General features: G+C 35.0%; 3 long non-coding RNA genes and 1 pseudogene across 4 annotated transcripts; 2 read left to right on the forward strand and 2 right to left on the reverse strand.

Moving 5' to 3' along the window:
* The first annotated feature begins 322 nt into the window (after positions 1-322).
* On the forward strand, positions 323-2,922 carry LOC137236774 (uncharacterized). Of its 2 annotated transcripts, XR_010948628.1 has the most exons (3): positions 323-1,392; positions 1,452-1,581; positions 2,365-2,922. It is a non-coding gene; the product is annotated as an uncharacterized lncRNA (long non-coding RNA). The 2 variants fall into 2 exon arrangements; XR_010948629.1 differs by lacking the exon at positions 1,452-1,581.
* LOC137236773 (uncharacterized) lies at positions 2,033-14,209 on the reverse strand (annotated as a pseudogene).
* Positions 14,210-15,851: 1,642 nt separating this feature from the next.
* LOC137237734 (uncharacterized) lies at positions 15,852-18,702 on the forward strand. Its single transcript, XR_010949018.1, has 3 exons — positions 15,852-17,264; positions 17,320-17,461; positions 18,131-18,702. It is a non-coding gene; the product is annotated as an uncharacterized lncRNA (long non-coding RNA).
* Positions 18,510-19,753, reverse strand: LOC137237733 (uncharacterized). Its single transcript, XR_010949017.1, has 3 exons — positions 19,654-19,753; positions 19,408-19,585; positions 18,510-19,352 (listed from the first exon to the last, which is right to left on the reverse strand). It is a non-coding gene; the product is annotated as an uncharacterized lncRNA (long non-coding RNA).
* Positions 19,754-21,044: the final 1,291 nt, after the last annotated feature.

Below are 21,044 nucleotides of genomic sequence, written 5' to 3' on the forward strand. Positions count from 1 at the left end.
AAGGTGTTTTTGATTTAATTGTAGTAACTGCGCTACAATCCGTTACTATAGTAAATGACTTCCCTAATAAATATGTACGAAAACTATCACACCCTTCGACTACTGCTAAAACTTCTAATTCGTAACTATGCACCCTTATTGTCATTGTCGTCGTCGACATCGCCGTCGTTTTTCAGTCGACGTCACATCGTATCGACGTCGTCGTCACTTCAACACTTAATCGGTATTGACTAAGCTTGTTGAGACGACGACGACAACTTATCGATAAAACGAAAGAAAAATATAACATCTCTGCCGTTTCTGGATCAGCTGTTAGTTTTTTTTTACTATTTCTGTATCTTTTTTCGCGATTTGAGATTTGTTTAAATATTTCATTTCAAGATTTTACAAAAATGTTTTATTCTAACAGTAGTGCGAGCTGTAGTGACGAAAATAATAAAGAGGAGCTTGGACTCAATAGAAAAAAAAATCGGAAATAACTCCGATTTTTCCTAGCTCAGCTACAAGAACCTGGAATTGTTGCGCACTCGTTATTTTCATTTTGAATATCTAAAAAAACAATGCACATTAGATGTTTGTATATTTAATTAATTAAAAAAGAAATGTTTTACTTACAAATTTTCCTTCTGTCGTCAGTAAAAACCGCGCTGACAGAAATGGCGTCGTGTGAGGGCCACGACGACAGCAAATTTAGCCAATACCAAACATGTGTCGATAGCCGTCAATAGTTATCGAAAAAGACGATGGCAATACCGAATTTAACATGTCGTCGTGAGACGTCGTCGTTCAGTGACGACGACGACAATCACCCTTATTGTCATTGTCGTCGTCGTATTTCAGTCGACGTCACATCGTATCGACGTCGTCGTCACTTCGACACCAAATCGGTGTTGGCTAATATTATGTTCAGACTTACTCGTTTAACGGCTCATTCTTGTTTTATGAGTAAAACAAGTTGAAAACACGTGTTTTCGCCTTGTAAAATCTGTCAATAAAATAAGTTGAAAACACTTGTTTTCGCCGAAATTTAGATTGAAAACAAGTTGAAACCATTGTCGGCACTAGAACTTATCGGTAATAATCGATAAACCTGTTGTCACATAACTAATATGTCATTGTGTTTTGAGTGTTAAACTTGTTTGCGGGTGATAAATTAATTAAAAATATTTGAACTACAATGGAGAAAAAACAATATAAAAAAAGAAATCAATGGGGAGAGGGAACTGAAACTGTTCTTATAGATATATGGCGAACTAAGGTAGGAGAGCTTCGAGGTGTACGAAAAAATAGCCACATTGTGGAGCAAATGGCTGTGGAATTGGAACAACTTGGAGTTGTGTACACTCCAGCTGAAATAAAAAGCAAAATGCATAACCTGACGTCCAGATACAGGTGAGTTGGTAGTCTTAATACTTGGCAAGATTTTTTTATAATTTTATTTATTAACAAAGGAAGGAGAAGGCACAAATTGGACCATCTGGCGGCGCACCTTCAAGTTGGCCACTGTATGCACAAATGCACCAGATTTTGGCACCTTTCAAAAGTTATAATCCTGAAGGGTTGTTCAGGACAGCATTTATGGTGAGATGTTTTATATTTATTAAGTGAATTTTAGTACAAGTTTACTCAAGTTATCGTGTTTACTCAAGTTATCGTGAACACGGACGGAGACAGGGCTCAAATGATTTCTATTTGGACGTTGATAAATTTGATATTTAGCTTGGGGCTTCCCAAGACAGCTGGTTCCATTCACCGGAGCCACTCGGGATTTTTTTCCCGACCAAAGGCTGTCATTTCAGTGTAACCCCATTTAATTTATTACGTCCCTCCAATAACGCCCCGCAGATCACGCTTAAGAGTACTAAATAATAAAATTAATGATTTATACAATTTAACCCCTAATTAAATTTTAAAATAAATTATAATTTTATTTCTTTAATTTATAATATCAAGAAGAATTTCCGAGCTCTAGGCCACACATCTATATTAGTAATAAAAATGCAATTGATTATACCATATATGTTGTATTTATTTGAAAGGCCCAAAATAAAAATAAAAACAACATCATTTAATTTATAATTTAACTATAAAATTAATTACTAATTATTTAATATTAATTAAATTTGAATAATTAATTATTTATTTAAATTTAATTCTTTAATAAATTATTAAAAAATAATTTATAATTAAATTTTATTAAATTATATAATTAATTTTATAAAATAACTTTAATGTTATGTGAATAATTTTTTGCTTATTTTATGTTTAACAACCAAAACCAAATTATAAGAAGCCAAAACGAGTTAAATTGTTCATTGCCTTATTTTGTTATTTTATTGAATTCTAAAAGTTTTTTAATTGCAGAAAATGTCGAAACCTTGGATTTCACTCTTGAGTCGCCAGAAACAAGCACCTACGAGTCAGCAATGCCTTTTAAGGATTGTGAATCTCCCACGCCTTCCACGTCAACGGCTGCTCGTTCAGCTAAAAAAAAAATTAGCAATTAAAATTTTTGGAAAAAATTGATAAAATTGAAAAAGAAATGGAAAAATGTAGTAAAGATTTGAGGGAAAGCGATAAAAAATTCGAAGAAAGAACTAAAGCAATTTTAGAAAATGAAGAAAGAAAAACAAAGTATGTCCAAAATAACAAATAATTCTAAAGATAACATAATTTTTTTTTAATGTAAATAATTAATTTGTGTTGGGAATTTTTTTTAGCGAAATTAATTTTTTTGTTTTTAGTTACTGAGTACTATTATTATTAATTAGGACCACCCTAATTTTTAGTTATTAAATATTTAATTTTGAATATGCATTTAATTTTTTGTGAAATGAGTTTATTATGTTTTAGTTTTTAAGTAATATTACTTTTACTTTTATGCGAAAAATAAGGCAAAGTACCTTTTCTTGAACAAGAGTATTTCAAAGTTTTTTTACTTACTGAAAAGGGTAGCTAAACTTTTTCGAATTATTTCTGCATTATTTTGACGGTCGTTTGCCGATATTTCTTGATGTGGATATTGACGATTTCTTTCTACAATTTGCAAAGCGGAAATCCATTTATCGTTAATACTGTCGTTCCTTTCGTTTAAAAAGTTATGTAGGACACAACATGCCTTTATAATAATGTTGGCATTTTGTATTTGATTGTATATGCCCTTACCAATTCGTCGAAAACGCGCCCTCACGTGACCAAAGGCATTTTCAACAACTCTTCGCACTTTGGAAAGAGAATAGTTAAAATTTTTTTCGTCTTCATTTTGAGACACTTGGAATGCATATGGTTTCATCAACATTTTGCTAAAACGAAAAGCTGAGTCTCCTATAATGAAAATCGGCACATCAACACCGGAAACCGGTGTGCGCATTTCATCCAGGTAAGGACATTTTTCCAACTGTGTTTTCAATGTTGAGGACTCGAAGATTTGGGAATCATTGCACCGTCCTTGACTGCCAACATTAATATAAATGAACCGGTATCTGAAACAAAAAATTGTATATCTTCCTTTATAAACAACATAATCATAAAGGACCACACCTTGCATCGACCAAAGCAAGTAGGATAGTCGAATACCATCCCTTGTAATTATAATAATCAGTTGCATCTTCACTACGTGGATGAACCTCTGTAGGGTATTTGTAATAACTTTAAATAATATCAACTTTTGTTATTTTAAATATTTTATGTATTTGTTCTAATTTTCAATCTTGAATTTTTTGCTTTCAAAAATTTTCATTCTTGATATTGTTCTGCTGGAAATTAAATTCATTTTTCAATAAAATATAATATTTAAAAATATCTAAAACATATATCCTACATCTGGCGATCCTGCCAGGAGCGTTAATTTTCTGTGATTGCAACATCAATAGAGATTTTGATGCAACATCTACAATAGTTACAACAACTACTTAACGAGCTTAATTTGTACTGGACAACAGAAATAAAGAGAAATAATAGAAACAAATAAGGACATATTTATGTGATAAATAATTAAATAGTATAGAGAACTTAGAACTACATTTAAAGTGTTTACTACATATAACAATATAATAACGAAGGTAAAATAACAACAATTTGAACAAATGTTAAACTAAAGGAGCAGCAGATATCGTGAGGAATTTATCAGTCAGTTCAAAATCAGTAAAAAATATAGGAATTACAACAACAACAATCAACAATACAACAACAATAAATACAGCAGAGTCAGTTCAAAATCAGTAAAAAATATATACAACAACAATAAATACAGCAAGAAAATATATTTTTTTAAAGAAGATCCTTATAAATAACAATTATATGATTTGGGTGAGCTGTATCGAATATTTTTACGATTTATATTTGTAAATTACTTATATAAATAATATATATATACTTTGTAATTTATCTATTATACTTCATTCATTTTTAGATTTTAAATTGTAAACTTCTTTTTCAGAGATCTTTAATTTTTGTTTATTAAAAATGTATCGTACGCCACCACGTGACACACACACGTCTACACCAACACATCGTACAAATGACTCGCTTATTGATTTACAAGGTGATGTTTTTCAGAACGATCTTGTAAATCCATACGCCAATCAAAATATTGAAATATTTGCCACTTCAGTGAAACTTCCCCAATTTTGGACAAATTGTCCGAAGCATGGTTCATTCATGCAGAAATGCAATTCAATAGGAAAAATATTACGCAGGAGACGACAAAATATGAATATGTCCTCACTGCCCTTCCTCAGGATGTCATTATGACAATTTTGGATTTTATTCAAAATCCTCCTGATGATAATAAATTCTCAGCCTTAAAACAGATTTTAATAGAAAGGCATTCTTTAAGTGAAAATGCCAAATTGGATAAGATTTTGACTGATTCAGAGATTGGAGATCGCAAACGCTCAAAGTTTTATCGGTCTCTGGTCTTACTTTCTGGCTCCAATTTCAGCTCTGAAGTCCTTAAAAAGATTTGGATGAGAAAACTTCCTAAAAATTTAAACGTTATTTTAACGAGTTCGAACTCTAATGATATAAATGAACTTTTTAAATTGGCTGATAATGTTTGGGAAGTTGTTAGCAAAAACGAAATAGCTTTAGTCAATAATTTGCAAAATTCTAAAAGCGAGAATGCAATAATTTCCAATTTGGTTCAAACCACTAATCTAATATGTAAAAACTTTGAAAAATTATCTTTAGAATTATCAGAAATGAAAAAAGAAATTAATCAAAATTATTCTAGATCCCGTTCGATAAGTAAGAATCGTTTTAGAAGTCAGTCTAGATATAGGTCCAATTCGCGTGAGAATCCGAACTGGCTCTGCAGATATCATTATAAATTTGGTAACAAAGCTATTAAATGTGAACAACCATGCGCCTTTTCTAAAAATAATTCAACAAACTAAAGTTTTCCGTTGTTGCAGCGACGAACGACGGAAATTTTGAGGTATCAACTCGTCGCTTATTTATATTTGATAGGGAAAACAAGTTAAATTTTCTTATTGATAGTGGGGCAGAGATTTCGGTACTTCCAGTGACTAAATTCTTGTGTAAAAATAAATCTAACGATATTATTTTGACAGCAGCTAATGGTACTACGATTTCGACTTATGGTAAAAAAATTTTAAATATAAATTTAGGATTGAGGCGCGAATTTCCATTTACTTTTTTAATAGCTGATATAGGTAAGCCAATAATCGGAGCTGATTTTTTAAGCAAATATGGCCTACTTATCGGTATTAAAAATAAATGTTTAGTTGACCCGTTGACAAGTCTTTCAGTCAATACTATTTCATGTTTTTGCAATGTCCCTCTTCCCAAAATTTTCTCAGTAGACAATCAATATACGAAATTATTAAAAACTTTTCCATCTTTAATTACGGAACCTGATTACTCGAAGCCAGTTAAACATGCTACGGTTCACAGACTAGTTACAGAAGGTAACCTACCATTTTCTAAGCCCAGGCGTTTAGATCCTATTAAATTTAAAGTGGCCAAGGCCGAATTCGATTTTTTATTAAAAACTGGAATTTGTAGATCTTCAAATTCATCCGTGGCATCTCCTCTTCATTTAGTACCCAAAAAAGATGCTAATGACTGGCGTCCTTGTGGCGATTTCAGAAGACTAAACGTAGTAACAGTTCCTGATCGTTATCCCTTGCCCCATATCCATGACTTCAATATGAATCTTCGAAACAAAACTATATTTTCAAAAATTGATTTAGTTAAAGCGTACCATCAGATACCAATGGCTAAAGAAGACGTATATAAAACGGCAATAACGACACCCTTTGGTATGTTTGAATTTTTACGTATGCCTTTTGGGTTAAGGAACTCAGCTCAAACATTTCAAAGGTTTATTATTGAGGTTATAAGTGGACTGGATTTTGTGTTTGCCTATATAGATGCTTTGCTTATAGCGAGTGAAAACGAACAGGAACATTTAAAAGATTTGAGTATTCTTTTTGAGAAGTTGTCGGAATACGGTCTAAATATTAAACCGAGCAACTGTATTTTTGGTGTTGGCAGTATTGATTTTTTAGGGCACAATATTTCTAGTTCTGGAATTAGTCCTTCCGATGAGAAAACAGCAGCCATACGTAATTTTGAGCGTCCGAAAAATATTAAACAAGCACAAAAATTTATAGGAATGGTAAACTATTACCATAGGTATATTCAAAATCTTGCTGAGTACACGAATATAATATATGATTTAATTAATAGAACAAACAAAAAACGTGATAAAAAATTAATATGGGATGACACATCAACAAAAAGTTTTGAATGTATTAAAGAAAAATTTGCAAATAAAGTATTATTAAATCATTTTAATAAAGATGCAAAGCTTTCTTTAAATGTAGATGCATCAAATACAGCTATTGGTGATGTAATAGAACAACATTTTAATGGCAAATCTGAGCCAATAGGATTCTATTCCAAAAAGCTTTCTCCATCAGAGATAAAGTATAGTGCATTTGATCGAGAGTTGTTAGCAATATATTTAAATATAAAACACTTTCGATATCTTTTAGAAGGAAGACAGTTTACAGTTTTTACTGATCATAAACCTTTGGTTTTCGCCTTAAATTCAAAAACTGAACGTAGTCCTAGACAAACGCGGCATCTAGAATTCATTGCGCAATTCACTAGCGATATACAATATGTTAAAGGAAAAGATAATGTGGTAGCTGACACATTGCCACGAGTTTTTGAGGTAGATGCTTTTCAAAATTTCGATCTAAATTTTAAAATCTTACAAAAGGAGCAACAAAAAGACACTGAACTTAATGAATTAATATCTGGCCAAACTTTTCAAAATCTTAAATTAATCAAAATTCCTTTGCTAAATTTTACCATCTGGTGCGAAGTTTCAGGAGAATGTCCTAGATCATTTGTTCCAAACAGCTTGCGTAAAACAATTTTTGATATTTTACATGGAATTGCTCATCCTGGTACGAAGGCTACCCGAAAACTAATAGTTAAAAGGTATTTTTGGCCAAGTATGAATAAACAAATAAATTTATGATTTAATAATCGGGGATTGCCCATATTGCTTTTTCAAATGTATGAAAGCAATTTTTTAATTTTATAATTTATTTAATAATTTGGGAAAAATTTAAACAACGTGACATCAGGACGGACAAGGCGACAGCTGTTTCGATTATATCTTGTAAATCTCTTCAAAGCCTTTTCTCCCGGGAGTGGGAGTCGAACTCGCACTCCTACGATAGTTGAAATGGTTGTAAACGCATTCAGCTACGTCATGCCTGTTGTAAAGTTCTTCCCAATTGCCTTCTTTTTGCATATTTTAATCTTTTACACATTGCATACTTCGTATGCAATTATGTGTTAAAGCTATGCTTGGTACGGCGGTTTTCAAAGAAACTTTGGTTTTTTTTGTTGCTGTTTTCGTTCTATTTATAGAACTACAACGAATTAACCAATTTTGTCTGTTTGTATGATTTAATAATCGGGGATTGCCCATATTGCTTTTTCAAATGTATGAAAACATTTATTTGAAGCAATTTTTTAATTTTATAATTTATTTAATAATTTGTGAAAAATTTAAACAACGTGACATCAGGACGGACAAGGCGACAGCTGTTTCGATTATACCTTGTAAATCTCTTCAAAGCCTTTTCTCCCGGGAGTGGGAGTCGAACTCGCACTCCTACGATAGTTGAAATGGTTGTAAACGCATTCAGCTACGTCATGCCTGTTGTAAAGTTCTTCCCAATTGCCTTCTTTTTGCATATTTTAATCTTTTACACATTGCATACTTCGTATGCAATTATGTGTTAAAGCTATGCTTGGTACGGCGGTTTTCAAAGAAACTTTAGTTTTTTTGTTGCTGTTTTCGTTCTATTTATAGAACTACAACGAATGAACCAATTTTGTCTGTTTGTATGATTTAATAATCGGGGATTGCCCATATTGCTTTTTCAAATGTATGAAAACATTTATTTGAAGCAATTTTTTAATTTTATAATTTATTTAATAATTTATGGTCCAAGGAATTTCTAAATTGTCAGAAATCAAAAGTTATTCGTCATACGAAATCACCTATTAGCAAAATTCCAGTACCAAAAGGTAGATTCGAGCATAATCATTTGGATATTGTAGGACCTTTACCCATTTCCAGAGGACATCGTTATATTTTTACTATAGTTGACAGGTTTTCTCGTTGGCCTGAGGCATATGCACTAAGAGACATTTCTTCGGCAAATATTGCAAGAACATTTTTCAGTGAATATATTTCGCGTTTTGGAGTTCCATGTAATATAACTACTGATCAAGGCTCTCAGTTTACATCAAATTTGTTTTCGGAATTGACAAAATTTCTTGGAAGTCACCACATAACAACGTCTCCCTACCATCCTCAAGCTAACGGAATGGTGGAACGTTTTCATAGACAGCTAAAATCTTCAATAATGGCTAGGAATGGGATTAGAGATTGGTACGAAGAATTACCAATAATACTTTTGGGTTTGCGATCAACTTTTAAAGAAGATATTTCAGCTACACCAGCTGAAATGGTTTTTGGTCAAAATTTAAGGTTACCTGGTGAACTCGTTGTCTCAACTTCTGAGAAAACAAATTCGACAGATGTTTTGAGCAGTTTACGTGAACATTTTAGAAATTTTAAATCAAATCTTGGACATCATAAAAATTTTTCTGGAATTTATGTTCCTAAAAATTTAGAAGATTGTCAATTTGTTTTCGTACGGGTTGTAAACAAACATTCTTTACAACATCCTTACGAGGGACCTTATAGAGTAATTGAAAAAGGAATTAAAAATTTTAAAATAGAAATAAATAATGAAATTAAAATGTTTCCTATTGGTCGTTTGAAACCTGCTATGGTGGATTTTGCACACTTTACTAAAACAAAAACAAAAAAGAACGTTTAATTTATATAACAATTTATCTCTGGAAGGGGGAGTAGTGTAGGGTATTTGTAATAACTTTAAATAATATCAACTTTTGTTATTTTAAATATTGTAACGAATTTACTTGCAAATCCTCTTATTTGCAATCCTCTGCTAAGTTCGAATCACTAAACTGTTGAATAAATAACTCCAATATTGAATGATGGAAAAAATGGCCTTTATTAAGTACTTCACAATAACACTCAAACTGTGCAACGAATAGCTTAATAACCAAACTGATATCTTAAAGGAAACTGACTTTCAAAATAATAGTGCTATTGCTCGCTAGATATCGTCTTACTCGTAACTGCTTGACAATTCAAATCAAACTGAATTACTTCTTACTCGCTGGCGCCGCTTTTATAGTTTACGCTGCATACTTCTAGGCTCTTCGATTTCCAGAAGTTACTAGTTGTTTCGGCTACAAAATCGCCAGCCACAACTACGTGCACAAATTATTGCTCTTTCTTGTGACAACTCAGATAAGGTATATGCATGTGTTTGTAGTTTACAGTCTCCCGCACACACATAAGCGTATAAGTAAATTCATCGGTGTGTGACATCTCATCTCTTGCTGCCTTGTATGTAAATGTTGCTCGTCGGAATGTGTACATATGTGTAGACGCAATTATTTATTCGTTTATGTAGATACATAATGATTGAATTATTGATGTGCATTCACGTCACTGCTTAGATCGGTTTAGAGCTGGCAGCACTCCTTAGTTTTGCTAATATTCGTAACACTGCCCTCCACCTAAGTCTGATCGTCCCGATCAGACAAATCTCTCGATCTAAACGCTGCTAGCATCGCCAAATGTACCACTCTTCTACTCCGTGGTTTCTCAATGCTTTGTATGCGGTAGATAGTATCACTGATCTTCTTCACAACCTTGTACGGGCCTTCCCCACTGCACCGAAATTTGGATGGAACACCTTTCCGCCGGTGAGGGTTGTATAACAGTACCAAATCTCCCGCCAAGAAACCTTTCGAATTATTTTCCTTGTCGTACCTGTGTTTCATCTTACTACTCATTATCCTGAATCGTTCCCTCGCACTCTGTTGCTTGACCAATGAAGAACTACTTCGCAGAGCTTGCGCTGGACGGATTTCCTTTGCATAATCAGTATCGTTCCGACGCTTCACAACAGTAGTGTGCCTTGGCTTGAAACCATCCTTGCATTCTTTCTGAAAAATTCGTTCAGTGAATTTAGTGCGTCCATTAGGGTTTGTTGATGCCGGTCTTTTCCTCGCAGGTACTTTTAATTTCGCTTTATTTGGCACATTCGATCCATCAACCTTTGCTCGATCTACTTTCCTTGACTTTCGTGGTCTCTGTCGAATCTCCTCGACCAGCACTCGCTTACTGCTGAACCCTTTTTCCAAACTGAAGTTAAGTGGCACATCTTGGTTCTCATAATGCATCACCTTTCTCTGCATATCGATCTTGATGTCATGGTCAACCAAGAAATCCACTCCCAATATAACTTCATCAACGATCTCCGCCACAACGAATTTGTGTAGAACCATGACCTTCCCAATTAGGATTTCACATATTACTTCTCCCTGAACTTGGTTATATTCGCCTGTGACCGTACGCAACCTCGCTCCAGGTAATGACTTTATTCCCCTGTAGACCAAATCAGATCGAATCAAGGAATGAGATGCCCCCGTATCTACAGTCAGTACACGCTCTTTACCATCCACATTCCCTCTGATGGTAAGACTGCTTGATTTCCTTCCAATCTGCGACACAGATATCACAGGACATTCAACAGCCGGGGCAAGTTTTCGTTCTTTACTTTCGACACGCTCTTGCTCATTTCCGCCAGCTTTGCGTTTACGGCCACCCACATTGTTGGAACTATTAGGACCAAGATCGCAATGACGTGCAATGTGACCTGGGTTGCCGCACTTGAAACATTTAATAACTCCGGCATTCTTCTGTTGAGATCCCTTCAGTGCTTCCAAAATTGTTTCTACCCACTCTGGCCTTTCTACTTCCACACGGCGTGCTTTGAAAACTGGCTTACACAGAAGCGACGCTGTTTCCTGTATCAGAGCATGCGATACCGTTTCAGCAAATGTTAGTTTGGGATTCGCATATGTAGCTCGCTTCGTTTCTACGTCTCGTATGCCATTTATAAAACTCTGGATTTTTACCCTCTCGGTGTATTCCACGGGTGCGTCCGCATTTGCGAGATGAGCCAACCTTTCAACATCTGAAGCAAATTCCTGCAATGTCTCATTTGCTTTTTGGTAGCGGTTTTGCAACTCAATTTGGAATATCTGTTTTCTATGCTTGCTTCCATAACGTCGTTCTACAGCAGCCATCAATGCGTCATAACTGTTCCGTTCGTACTCTGGAATAGTCTGTAAGATTTCGGCAGCTGGTCCTTTCAATGCTACGAAGAGCGCGGCAACTTTATCTTCCACATTCCAGTTGTTCACTGCTGCGGTCTTCTCAAACTGTAGCTTAAAGACCTGGAAAGGAACAGAACCGTCAAAGGATGGTGTTTTTACCTTTGGATTACTCGCTGAAACTGCTGGACGATTTAATTGTAACTGCTCCATACGACCCTTCAAATCATCGACTTCTGCCTGAAATTGAGCGATTTTTGCATCCTGCGCTTCCAGCTTTGATGTTACCCTTGCTTCCTGTGCTTCTAACTGTGAAGACATTTGTGCCACCTGTAATGATAAGCGCTCTTCTTGTTCTTCCATCTTTGATGTTATGCGTGTCTCCTGCGATTCCAGTTGGGATGCCATATATGTCTTCTGTTCGTCCAATTGCGTTTCCATCTTGGATGTTATACGGGTTTCCTGCGACTCCAGTTGGGATACCATATACGTCTTCTGTTCTTCAAGTTGTGCTTCAATCTTCGATGTTAGTCGGTTCTCCTGCGATTCCATATATGTTTGCTGTTCTGCCAGTTGAGATGACACTGTCGATGTTTGAGCAGATATTGCAGCTAAAATCATGTTCAAGTCTGTACTGGTAACCGTCTGCGATGTTTCGTTTTTCTCTTCAATTTTTGTTGTCTCCTCGCTATCAAGATGAAAGACATGCTCTTCCACATCAATTCCTTCTGCTTCCATTGCCTCTCGTAGCCGGGCCTGAAGTTCAAGTTTAACGCCGCTTGTATTCAATCCACGGGTCTCCAACTCCTTCTTTAGTTGCTGGATCTTCAATTCACCGAACTTTGCCATGTCCTTGTTGTCCTTTGGAATTTATTCAACAATTCCTCTTCTGACACCAATTGTAACGAATTTGCTTGTAAATCCTCTTATTTGCAATCCTCTGCTAAGTTCGAGTCACTAAACTGTTGAATAAATAACTCCAATATTGAATGATGGAAAAAATGGCCTTTATTAAGTACTTCACAATAACACTCAAACTGTGCAACGAATAGCTTAATAACCAAACTGATATCTTAAAGGAAACTGACTTTCAAAATAATAGTGCTATTGCTCGCTAGATATCGTCTTACTCGTAACTGCTTGACAATTCAAATCAAACTGAATTACTTCTTACTCGCTGGCGCCGCTTTTATAGTTTACGCTGCATACTTCTAGGCTCTTCGATTTCCAGAAGTTACTAGTTGTTTCGGCTACAAAATCGCCAGCCACAACTACGTGCACAAATTATTGCTCTTTCTTGTGACAACTCAGATAAGGTATATGCATGTGTTTGTAGTTTACAGTCTCCCGCACACACATAAGCGTATAAGTAAATTCATCGGTGTGTGACATCTCATCTCTTGCTGCCTTGTATGTAAATGTTGCTCGTCGGAATGTGTACATATGTGTAGACGCAATTATTTATTCGTTTATGTAGATACATAATGATTGAATTATTGATGTGCATTCACGTCACTGCTTAGATCGGCTTAGAGCTGGCAGCACTCCTTAGTTTTGCTAATATTCGTAACAATATTTTATGTATTTGTTCTAATTTTCAATCTTGAATTTTTTGCTTTCAAAAATTTTCATTCTTGATGTTGTTCTGCTGGAAATTAAATTAATTTTTCAATAAAATATAATATTTAAAAATATCTAAAATATATATCCTACAACCTCAATGTGACAACCATCTGAAATTTTTAAAAACAAGAACGTTGACATACATAGCTATGGTAACCCAAATTTAACACACCTATTGCTCCCATGCACTGAGGAAATCCTATAGCTTCGAATCCTTGTACTAGTTCTGATACTTTTCCCTCGTTAAGGGAAAACTAAGCATGTACGTAAGGCTCAAATGTTTCCATGTCTGAGTACAAAATTCAAGTACTATTTCACACACAGTGGACTTTCCAACTCCAAACATGTTCCCTATTGTGCGATACTCTGCCGATGATCCCAACGCGTAGAGGGCTATGGCTACTCGTTTGTGTAAAGAGATGGCTTTTCTTAGTGGGGTATCTTTCTTTTCCAACACTCTTAAATTCTCGCAAAGTTCTATAAATACACTTCTTTTCATGCGAAAATTCAACTTCCCAGAAGGATTGCGATCGAGCCTTTGAAAAGAAAAGTGTTAATGCTTTTGCAAACCCCCACTAGCATGCTTACTCTTGTCCAATATGACTTTGATTACCAGGAAAGGTTTTGTGAGGCCACCAATAACATTAAATATTGTTTTCTCAGCAACTGCATCTTTCTGATATTCATTGCACGCAAACACAAAGGATTTGATTGTGCTTTCATGTTTAATATCTTCATCACTTTTTTCTCTTTATCACTCATCTCAAATTAGAATAAAATTCACAAACACACAATATTATCAAATTTTATGAAATCGCTTACAATAATATTAAATTCCTCATGGTTGCATTGGAGCTGTCAAAATAAAATAAGAACCGAAGGTGTGAACGTACTTGTTTTATGTGAGGTGTTTTATGCTAAAACACTTGTTTTAGAGTGTAATCTGAACATGATTTAAGCTTGTTGAGACGACGACGACAATTTATCGATAAAACGAAAGGAAAATATACCATCTCTGTCAATTCTCGATCAGCTGTTCGTAGAGTTGTGCTTTTTCGTTCATTTCAGAGATTCGAATCTTTAGTTCTTTTTCTGATGAACGAACAAGTTGTTCTTTCATCTGTTCTTTTTTTTTCAAGCAAATTTGATCACTGCTGCTCGCACCCGCGAAAAAAGACAACAAGTATAGATGGGGGTGTGTATACAGCAATGCTTTGTGTAGGTATATTTAAATGAGAAATTAATAAATAAGTTAATATATATGTATAATTAACTTCAAAAAAAGTTACAAATTTCGAAAGATCCAGGAATTTGAAAGAGTACAGACACAAATTGTAAATATGAACTTCTCAAGTTTAATAAATGTAATAATTAGTTTCTTACAAAGCTGGAGTGACTTGTTACGCAAGGACCAGCATCTCGTAAACGGTTAAGCGTCAATTAACGAATTTATCTTCCAACCACGAGGAACATTTGAGACTTCTCATCTCTTATGAAGTGAAGTTTCAGCATATTTAAGGGTTAAAGACGTATCGACCAAGTGAAGAAGGATGAATGAAAAATCAATAGGGGTTGTCTCCAACATTCGCTTCTTAATTAGAAGAGGTTAAGAAGTAAGGTCTTTTCTTTTGTCCCTTTGCAAAAGGGAGGAGTTGAGGCATCCACTATATTGGCAACTAATTTTTTTGCCATTACATAAAAACGGATTTCAAAACTTCGAAATATTTTTTCACTTATATCATATGCATTTTATTTTTTAGGCATTAAAAAAAGTGAAAAATGTTATACCAACAATTTTTTGTGTGTTTTCTTTGGTTTGGCATTTCTAAAAAGTTTAAGAGAGTATTTTAAATTTTTTTTAAAAATCAAAAAACCATTATGGCCGCAAAGAAGAGTAAATGGTTTTACCTGGTAATATTTATACCATGGTTCTGAGTCATACATCAGGACAGGTATGATGAGTGACTTGTAGACCGAGAATTTTGTTCGTCGAGAGAGAAATTTACTTTTCAATTTCTTAAAGAAGCACTTGTTGGAAAGAGTTATTTTCCGTTTGATTTCTAGGCCGCCATTGTTTTTGCTTTTAATGCTGCTTCCCAAATAGACGAAATCCTTCACAGTCTCGAATTAATATCCGTCAACAGTGACGTGACCACAAAGGCCACGATGACAGCAAGTACTTCGTCTTGTCCACATTTAGTGCAAAACCCATCCCGTCATTACTTGGCACCTTGTGATTTTTTAGACGTGATATTGCCATTCTCACTTCGCCATAGTTGGATGCCGGAGCGTCTTTTTCATCATCGGCAATCGGGGTATCGGTTTCGTCTTCCCCTACACTCTGTACTTCAGCTACCAGGTCGCCATTGTCGTTCCTACAGGAATCTGCCCGGTCTTGAAACCTTCTGTCACTAAAAGAGCGTGAAATATGTATGGTAAACCGAAAATAACAATAATAATATTTTTTCGCGATAAATATCCGGTAAGATAGAGCCCACTTTTCTTCCAGAATGTGGTGTGCTTATGGGAGCATTAATTAGTCATCCTAAACGTATTAGGCCGACTTCATGTACATCTGATAAGGCACATAACTTTTTTGCTGAGAAACATTTCATGGCACAAACACAATCGAAGTGATTGCCAAACCAGTAAATCAATTTGATTAGTTGTTCGCCCGCTTTCAAAAAGGAAGAAAAAATATGCTCCGAAAATATAAAATTTTCTCCGGCGTAGTCGTTTACTCAAGTAATAGTTTTAAATATTCTGCACACTGGTAGCGAAATATGAGAGAAATGTAATAAATCGAAAAATTTCAAAAGCACTACGTTATCAAACTTTTTTTTCAAATTCGATTACAAATACAATTCCGGAATGCCAGATCTTGGCTCATTTGTTTATGTTATAATCTCATTTTGTTTATACGTTTGACGTATCATGTAATTTGGCAAATTAGCCAATCACCCCTATTGCGAGTGTCGATCAGCAGTAGAATAGAAATTTGTCGACTGAGTCGATTGTCTTTTATTTTCGTATTGTGTAACTCGATCGAAAAAAATTTGTACCATTGTGAATAACTCGCTGCAAGAAGACGAGAAAGAAGAAAACTCGCTGAATTGCAATCAGCTGTTCACCATTTGTTTACATTTTTGCCGTGTTTGATAAAACCAAAATAACAAAACATTTTTAAAATAAATTTAAATTAGATATTTTATAATAAATATTATAAATGGATTGTGTTGAGCTGTGGTTAAGTGATAGTGAGGAAGATGAAGATGCACATACAAGGCTAATAGAGCTGGCAAGGGAAAGACGCAAGCTGAGGGATTCGTCGAATCCTTTGGAAATGGAAGATCACATGTAACTATCTGGATTTAATTTGTCTTAAAGTTAAAAATTTATTAAAGCTCCCATTTATATAGATTTTTGAAAAACTTTCGTTTACCGAAAGCTGCATTTGCGGATTTACTGGCATTGCTAGATGCCAAACTACAACCTGGTGTTAGAAAGACATCTATTCCAACAATTTTAAAGCTTGCAGCAACTTTACGGTTCTGTGCTCACGGATCATACCAGCTGAGTGTAGGCAATGACTTTAATATAGGATTCGGCCAATCTACAGTATCCCTAGTTTTATCTGAAGTATTCCCAGCTTTGGAGGAATACGTTTGCAGAAATTGGGTGATAAATTCAATATACTGAGGAGGAAAAGCGTCAAGCAAAGCTTTATTTTTTTGAAAAAAGTGGAATACCAGGCGTGATAGGTTGCATAGACGGGACGCATGTCAAAATCGTTGCTCCAAAAAAAGGACATTCAGCATTTGTACTATAATCGCAAAGGATATTATAGTTTGAATGCAATGATAGTAAGTATTTTACAAAGAAAATATCTTGGAGTTGATAATTTTTGTTATTTCATAGGTTTGCGATAATGCCATGAGAATCCGCTATGTCAATGCCAAGTATCCGGGGGCAACGCACGATGCAAACGTTTTCAACATGTCCACATTGAAACCACGATTGGAAGATGACTACCGTAGGGGTGAAAGAAATATAATATTAGGTATGTAAAGTACTCCATACACCTATTTGTGAACGTGAAAATGGTCCGTGGTGATTTCTGAAGTCTACCCAATGGCACAGTATTCCATATGAATTCTTAGCAAATGAATAAGACTGCATGACGCTCTTAATACCCGCCCAAAAATATTTGGAGGGGTATCAAAAGATGTGTTTTGGACCCAGTATTGCGAATCTGAAATATAAAATAAAAAGTGTTGCTTTTGTCAAGAGATATTTGAAAAAGAAGTTGAACATTTTTATGTGCTTGTACACACAAAAAAATTTTGTGTTAAACTCAGCCATGGTAATTTGCTGTCGTATAGATTTAACAAATCCCTTTGCATGTTAAAGCACTGCAGCCAACAGATTCCATTTTCAACAAAATCTGTGATTCAACTAGAAATTTGGGGCGGTAATACGAACATTAGATTTTTACATGCAATGGCATTGCATACGTACAAATTTAAGTGTGAGCTTGAAAATAAGAATATTCATTGTTTTGAATATAACAATTAGAAAGATATTTGTGTTGTAAAAAGCGGTGTAACAAAAAATATATGAGACAAAAGAAATATATTCACGTTAGCAAGGAGGTGTATGGAGTCCTTAATGCTTAACTTATTTTCATAATTTTATGGTTGTAAAATATGTAAACATTTATGCGATGCAGGTTACGCCCTACAACCTTATATGCTTACGCCATACCGAAACCCAGAAGATGGAACAGCAGAATGTATGTTTAACAGAAAACATTCCCAAGGAAGGAATATTGTGGAACGTACTATTGGAGTCCTTAAAAATCGATTTAGGTGTTTGTTAGGGGCTCGTGCGCTCCACTATGAGCCAAAGAAAGCTACACAAATAATAAACGTATGCGCAGCTCTTCACAACATTTGTTAATCTTATAATGTTCAATTATCAGATGAAGAAATATCTGACTATCAAAACCCGAATGACGATTTCCAAGATAGCACAACATATGAAGGTGATTCAGTGGCAAACGAAGAAGCTAGGGCAGTTAGAAATAATATTTCACAACATATGCAGTTCTAGTTTTACGATGATAACAAACAATTTTTATTTAAATTCATATTCAGTCCATTTTAAATTCAGAGTACACTTATTTTAAATTAACTAAGGCTAACTAAAAAAAAATCATGTTTTTTATTAACATAAATCAAAATATCACTTCATGTAAAAAAAATATCACAAAGTCAGGTGTGAATAAAAAATGTATCTTAAAACTACTATCTACATAAAAAATCAAATTATTTCAAAGTTACTATTTACATTTAAAATATCACATTGCCTTAAAACTACTATTCACATTAGTGCTTTGGTAATTCTCTCCTTCTCCAACTCCAAAATCTGTTCTTTCAACCTTAATTTATCTCTCCTATGCTTTTTCTTATTAATAATTTCTTCTTTTAGCAGTTTAAACTTTTCTTTTTCAATTTCTAGTTTCTCTTGCTTTAAAGTTACAGCCTCAAAATTTAGCGCAACTAACCTCCTCATGTATCCTTCTATATTTACAACACTTTTCTCCAACAGTGCTAACCTTTTTTCCTTTTCGCTTATATTTTTCGATCTTCTTGCTGGGGTTGCCTGTAGTGCAGCTCTTTCCTGGATCTCACATGATACGCTTCTTTCAGGTACTTCATTTTCCTGCTCATCTTCAACAATTTCAGTCGACCTACCACCAACTGTTGATTGGACCACCACATTGCCCATTCCAATTTCTTCGCCAGGGGGATCAATATAGGCGTCAATACTTAAAAAACTATCTATCGCCGAAAACGTATGGACGTTATTTGGGCCTCCACCAGTTGCTTGGTACTCCATTCGGTTCTGCGAACATTTTTTCTTCGTTGACTTTTCAAGTCCGTCCACACCTACAAAGGAATGTTCAGTATTTTCTTTATGGACGCTATATACAAATTTGTTTACCTTTAACCACTTTTCCCAAGAACGCATCGGTGGTCCCAAGCTATTGAGCTCAGCCGCTATCAATTCCCATCTTGATTTTCCCTGGGCTTTCCCACTCACGTCTTTGCCTAAATCAGGATGTTCTTGCATTAGCTGCACCAGTCTTGCGATTTGCCGTTTATTGCTTACAACTTTTGACCTGCAATTAAAATAACCACTTTTTATTATTTAGGTTTACATTTTTTACTTTTATTCAAATTTTTTTACTTTTTTTCTTCCATTTTTAAATTTTTTCACTTTTTTCTATCACTTAAACTCTTCAACGACTGCAAAATGGCTTTATAAAGACAATCGATCAAAAGAGTATTCACAGTCGATAAATGAGCGAGCGATCGGCATTCGCAATAGGGGTGATAATCGATAATCGCTTAATAGTCGATTATCTATTCTCAGTCGACACTCGCGATAGGGGTGAATACCAAACATGTCGTCGTGAGACGTCGTCGTTCAGTGACGACGACGACAATGACAATCAGGGTGAATGATGGTGATTTGGTATTATTGGAGTAACAAATACAAAGTACCGGTGAATCTCGAAAACTTGAGACTAAATATAAGGGACCATATGTTGTTAAAAAGAAATTGCGATACGATCGGTACAGTGTGGGTGATATTACTAGTATCAACAGAAAAAATCGTCGGAAGTTTAGCAAAGTTGTAACAAGCGATAAATTGAAGCCATGGTGTGTAGCATTTCCCGAAATCGATGAAGTTTACGAAGAAAATGTTGAAGATAATGTTTAAGCTGGAGACATTGGTGCTTTATCGGTAACCTTATAACAGCTGATTCGACCAACCTTATGAGAATCAATGAAATCGATTATTGGTGCCGCTAAGGTCGTAACCGTATCGTAGCCAACAATTGGGTTTTGGTTTACCGTCGTAACGATAAACAGCTGATTACGTTAGGGATACGGATACAGCGATACGACATACGGCACCAATGACTCCGGCTTTAACAATGCTAGCAACATTTTTGTAAAGCGACTTTTGTCATATTTTTTGCGAAATCATAAAATTATTCTTGAATTTGTAATCGTTTGAAGGAGTGTTTGTTCTATTAAATATTATAACGTATTTATAAAATTATTCGCCTACAATTTATTTAATTTTGGTACTCGCGAGAAATGTAACCAAAATATGTGTTCGGACGCGATCTGTAAAGTCTGCCAAAATTCAACATACAGCACTTATTGAAGTTTTATATAAAAGTGAAGTACGTTAAGTTAGTGAGGTCAGCTAAACATGTTTTACGATAACAGTCGCCAATTGGGAGCACCAAGCTAGGTCAAAGCTTCCTCCAACTGTCTCTCCCAACTCTGAAGGTTTTCCCTTTCGTCTGTTTACAAACTGCCGGAACGTGTTCGTTCATCCGCATAAGATGGGCCTAACCAGCGAAGCTTTCTGTTTTTATTCGCTGCACTATCGTCCTATCTGCGAAAAGCTCATATAGCTCATCATCATACCTCCTTCGATACTCGCCGTCGACATCACGGATAGGACTTTTCTCTCGAACACCCCAAGAGCCCTCTCATCTTCTCTCGACACCTTCCATGGTTCTGAGCCATGGTATAAATATTACAAGGTAAAACGAGAGC

This window comes from Eurosta solidaginis, chromosome 1 (genome assembly GCF_040869045.1).
Source record: "Eurosta solidaginis isolate ZX-2024a chromosome 1, ASM4086904v1, whole genome shotgun sequence".
In the NCBI taxonomy this organism is placed as follows: domain Eukaryota; kingdom Metazoa; phylum Arthropoda; class Insecta; order Diptera; family Tephritidae; genus Eurosta; species Eurosta solidaginis.